At 37.4% G+C, this 5,744-nt stretch overlaps 1 long non-coding RNA gene across 1 annotated transcript; it reads right to left on the bottom strand.

The window, feature by feature from the left end:
- Positions 1–277: 277 nt before the first annotated feature.
- LOC144992255 (uncharacterized) lies at positions 278–4,200 on the bottom strand. The gene is made up of 4 exons (XR_013656141.1): positions 3,795–4,200; positions 1,353–1,527; positions 1,144–1,273; positions 278–968 (listed from the first exon to the last, which is right to left on the bottom strand). It is a non-coding gene; the product is annotated as an uncharacterized LOC144992255 (long non-coding RNA).
- Positions 4,201–5,744: the final 1,544 nt, after the last annotated feature.

The raw sequence follows: 5,744 nt of genomic DNA, 5'->3' as shown, positions 1-5,744 counted from the left end.
ATTCAACCGTTTTTCGTGAGATCAAACTGAAAACGAGCAGATATGCAGCATCACAGGACGGCAAGGACAAGCAGACATCTCAGAAGATTTCCTCTGGATGCCCTGACCAGACAGAATAACTTGTGAGTTAAACTTAAAGCTTTTTTTTTAGTTAAACTTAAACTTTAACTTAAACTTTGTTACTAATCATGCTCAAGGTTACACAGTCTGCTGGGTAAGAGTTTAACATTCTTTTTCAAGTGAGTTGTGTAGTCCAATTACATGAAACACTTGTGAGTTCAAAGTTTAGAATTTTTTATTCAGAGTCAAACCATATCACTTGTTTTAAACAAAAACAAAACAAAAACTTTCATTTTTAAAAGTTTAAATGAAAATCCAAAAACCCAGCCAAATAAAAACCACGAGATTTTCCAGAATTAATAAATACTTCATAATCTAAAATGTAAGACATCAAAATAAATAGAAACATTAAAAAAATGTGATTTAATTTCCTCAATGAAATAATTAATGTTGCATTTTCCAGGGTCTTCCACGTCTCTACTGCTTTACCAACACAAAGGTGTCTGTCCTGGCCCTTTACGCTGACGGTCAGTCCGACACAAGACTGGATTTTCGGTTGACCCGCAGGACCATCGAGCATCTGGGTCGATGGTCCTGAATCATCAGCTTCGGGTTCCTCACACTCTGGGGGGTCACAGGAGACTGACGTCCTGGTGTTTCTTTTCTGGCTGGCGTGTGGCACATCTTACAGTGTGGTAGCCAGAGTCTTTGACATGACACGGTCCACCGTGAGCGATGTTGTCCACAGGACGGCAGACCGCATCCTCCAGCTGATGAGCAGGGTCACCCAGCTTCCCAGTGGGAATGAACTACCATAAGTCGCCTCTGGATTTTAGCAGCTCGTTTGGTCTTTCTCCTTCCAAAGGGTCACAAGGAGCATTGATACCTGCCACATAAGAATAAAGGCCCTAAAAGAAAATGCAGCTGTTGTTTTAACAGGAAGCTTTTTTATTCCATTAAAATGCATGCTGTATGTGACTCTAATGCCAAATTTATAGATATTTTTGTTGGGAATCCAGGATCAATCCATGATTCACGGGTTCTACGTAAAAGCCCAATTTATGTAAATCAAACATTACCCACCTGAAGGATCCTTTTGGGTGATGGTGGGTATCCCTGCATTGCACATCCCATCATGCTGCTGACACCCTACAGGGAACCCATGAGGAATGCCATTGAGGCAGTTACAACCAGAACCACTCCAGAACACGCTCTGTTGTGAAGAGAGCATTTGGCATGATAAAGATGAGGAGGAGAGCAATATTTCTGGGGGCACTGGAAGTAAAACCAACCTTTGCAATGAAAATCATTGCCTGCAGTTCAGTTCTGCACAATATGTGCATCAGAGAAGGGGACTGCTTGGAGCCACAGATGTTGAGCCACAGCAGGACAACACCAGGAACATGCAGGACGAGCAGAGTCACGTCTGTCTGCAAGGACAAATCTTTGCTTTCCTTTCAGCTCCAACTGTGACACAGACCAGGATTATTGTTAACATGTATAAAAATAAATATTAACATATAAAACGAAATTCTAAATATGTACATCTGATATTTATATGAAAATCCTTTTGAGATTGTTAAAAATAGCTCAGATTTAAATAATACATGTAAATTATTCATTTTTGTTCATACATTTATTAAACAAATTGGAAAAACAATGGCTGCATTACATTTTAAAATTTTAGAACAATAATTTCAACTCAAGTAAACTTAACAGACTCTCCTGTCGCTGTTCCTCCCTTCTAGCCCTTTCCTCCTCTCTCTTCTGGCTCTTTAACATAAACCTTTAACCCAGTACGAAAACGATTAACCGTTTATTAAAATGAAGTCAAATCTGATCATGTGTCTCTACCCATCTGGCACGAGCTAGCTTGAAAACAAACAGGCTATCTTTCTCCATCCGCAAATGGATCGGATTTTCCTCATCCTCGTCTGTCCCTACATATATGAACACATTTAAAACATGTGTTAATAACTTGTGACTACGGTTAGAAGTCACTGCTTTTTGATGTAATATTTTTTTTTTTTTTTTTTTTTTTTATTTTTTTTTTTTTTTTTTAACAACTTTATTGCACATTATGCCATTTTACAAGAAAGTACTTTTAGGTATGCAATCAAAAAAAAAACACAACAGCATATATCAAATAAACATCTGTAACATACAGAGGAACACGAGTAGAAATAGAAATAAGCCAGGGGGTTAAACTCTATGAAAAAATACTGAATCTATCACATACAGACAATGTTCTGATTGCTTTTTGCTTCTCTGAAATTCGAATACTGTTGATATTTTTTTTTTTTTCCAGAATAAAGACAATATAATTTTTTTTTTACCAATAATACAGAAAAATAAAATAAAATAAATACAAGACATTAAAATAAAAAATAAATTTAAAAAAAAAAAAAAAGGGGGGGGGGGGGGTTACATAGACATTGTAATTAATCTTAACTTAGGGGGCTATCAAGAAGCTGTAATTTACATATGATACTTTGAAGTTCCATAGCAAGTTTGTTTTCCATGAAGTTTACAGATGAAAAAAAAGAGCAGAGTTCTTTATGAAATGTAGAAAAAAAAGGTTTGATTTTAAGGAAACGGCATTTATGTATATAGAATTTACCCAAAATAATTACAACATTCAGAAGAAGTTCTGTGTTCTTGTTTTCTAAAATAAACCCAAAAATGATATCCTTAATAGAAAAGTCTGCTAAAAGTGGAATCTTGGGGAAAAGCCAATAATTTAAACTATTCCAAAAGACATCAGAATAAAAACATTCAAAGAAAAGATGCTCAGTTGTTTCAATCTCCACATGACAAAAAGAACAACAATTTTCAGGAATTCCAAACCGTTTTCTTAATAATTCCTTGGAAGGGTAAATACCTGAAAAGGTCTTAAAGTGAACTTCCTTGGCTTTAGGAGGAATGGGGAGTTTTAAATATTTAGTTCGTATTTGTTTCTTTTTTGAATGATTAAAATATTGGGTTATATAATTTGGATTTGAGATGTAGGGAAATGACGTTACATTAAAATACTCTCTGATTTGAAGGTTTGGGAGTTTGGCAGTTGCTATGTTGTGTCCATTAATCAGAAGCTTGGGGACAGTAGGATGTCTGTAGATGTCATTATGAAACATATCAGAAACTGAGCTCACAACATTTTGAGGAATGGCCTTAATAATTTTTTCAAAATCTTTTCTATTCGTTAGTGAACCATATTTAGCTGTGAAATCATCAAAAGACATGAGAGTGGCATTGTCATTAAGAAGATGCATTAAAGACCAAATTCCATTTTCAAACCATGTTGGAACAAAGATGGATTTGTTTCTGATAGTGATGTATCTGCAGTTCCATATGGGAGTGTTGTGTGGACTGTAATTGTGTTTATAAATGAGCTTCCAATACATGAGAACTTGCTGATGAAAAGACGAGAGTTGGATGGGAAGTTTCTTATTATCAAAATCACAACTGAGTAAAAATTGGATCCCTCCTAGGCTGGAAAATATTTTATTAGGAACAATGAACCAAATACTATTTTCTTTTTGATGTAATATCTAGCGTTTGTTTTTAGCCTTCGGCGCTAATTCGCGTTAGCGTTAGCTTTAGCATTACTGAAATTGATGAGCTTCAAAACAATCTAGGTTGTCGATTGAGGAATATAACATATTAAACACATCATCTTAAGTATTTACAAATATATTTTACAACAGATACTGGATATTTTTTAATATACTTACACGTTTCGGTGGTTTTCCTTGCGCAACCGGCTGCCATTTTCGAATGATTCAGACGTATGATTATCTCGCGATAATCAGCCAACTTCCGTTTCTACTGAAATGCCTTCCGTTTCTGTCGAAAATTTCAGTAGTGTATGTGAGAGCATTTTCACATGTGTATGTGAGAGGATTTTCACATGTGTATGTGAATGAAAACATTTTCAGTTGTATGTATACAAGCATTTCACTAGTGTGTGTGAGAGATTTCAAATGTGTTTGTGAATGCTAATTCTGAATTATGTCCTACACGGCACCTCATAGACGCACACACACGCACCAGGAGCAGACTGTGTTAGCGGCAGAGACGAGGGTTTTGTGATGGTTGTGAACTTCTGATGAGTTTCCACAGCTTCTCAGGACTAAGTAGCTGCATGTCCTTCTTCTGCGGTCCTCCTCCGGACGCACCGCGGACAAGCTTTTTTCTTCGGACCGCCAGCTGCCTTCGCACAGAGGGGCGCGAAGCTCCGATGATCGAAGGCGGAAATGCTGCTGCGATCTGAGAAACCATGATATGAATTTGTGTTTCCAGTGGTGTCCAGAACAAAATAAAGACTGATGTAATTCACAGATATTTACACCTTGATCTGCAGCTTCGGGGTGAATTTGCTGTTTGATGACAGCTGGAGCTCCATCATCAGACAGCAGATTTCTCTATGCTAAACGTTGCTGGTTGGACCAAAACACTCACTCAGCGCGAAGTTGCAGGAGACTATCTTCATAATGTGCTTTTATTACAGTTATGCTGATATTTTACGGCCTGCTCTGCTCGATCATATGTTTTTAAATCCGTGCGGTCAGACGACGCTAAAGTTGGGTTACGATTCACAGCTTCTGATTCGCGAGGGAGCTAAAGGAACATTCTGCTGCATTTTTCACATTAAGATCACGTAAAACCGGGTCCTGTTCAAAAACCGCTGGACCTGGCCTGCTCAAACCTGGATTCCTGGATCTTAATAACTCAAACAGCAATTTCACCGCGAAGCTGCAGATCAAGGTGTAAATATCTGGGAATTACTTTAGTCTTTATTTTGTTCTGGACACCACTGGAAACACAAATTAATATGATGGTTTCTCAGATCGCAGCAGCATTTCCGCCTCCAGCAATCTGGAGCTTCGCGCTCCGCTGTGCGAAGGCAGCTGGCGGTCCGCAGAACAAAAACTTGTCCGCGGTGCGTCCGGAGGAGGACCGCAGAAGAAGGACATGCAGCTACTTAGTCCTGAGAAGCTGTGGAAACTCATCAGAAGTTCACAACCATCACAAAACCCTCGTCTCTGCCGCTAACACAGTCTGCTCCTGGTGCGTGTGTGTGCGTCAGTCAGCAGCCGGACACGCAGAGAAAGCAGTGACGTCATCGCCCCGCCTCCCCTCTGCTATTGCATTTTCGAATTGAATATTGTGACAACGTGCGCGGGGTGGATGTTAAAATGCAAATGCAATCCCCTCTTTGCATTTTCGTTTTAATTATGACACAGAATAAGCGGTTTTAAGTATAAAATGAAAAAGCATTTTGAAATATTGCTTTTTCTTTTTAATTTTGAGTCAAAAAAATGCAGCTACATTTTGAAAATTAAAAAGCATTTCTGTTAATCCATTTTAATTGTCAAATAAGACATTTCTAAATGACTTTTGGTACACATTTACCAGAGAACGTCTTAAAAATTAAATGTCAAATACCATTTTAATTTTAATTTTAATTAAGTGACAGAATAAGCTGTATTGAGGAAGGAAATGATAAAGCATTTTGAAGTATTGCTTTTTCTTTTTAATTTTGAGTCAAAAAATGCAGCTTCATTTTGAAAATTAAAAAGCATTTCTATTAATCCATTTTAATGGTCAAATTAGACATTTCTAAATGAATTATGCTACACATTTACCAGAGAACGTCTTAAAAATTAAATGTCAAATACCAT

Source organism: Oryzias latipes, chromosome 1, assembly GCF_053564925.1.
Source record: "Oryzias latipes strain Hd-rR chromosome 1, Olatipes_Hd-rR_3.1".
Taxonomy (NCBI): Eukaryota; Metazoa; Chordata; class Actinopteri; order Beloniformes; family Adrianichthyidae; genus Oryzias; species Oryzias latipes.
The sequence above is the reverse complement of the archived record's forward strand: the minus strand, read 5'-3'. Positions and strand labels throughout refer to the sequence as shown.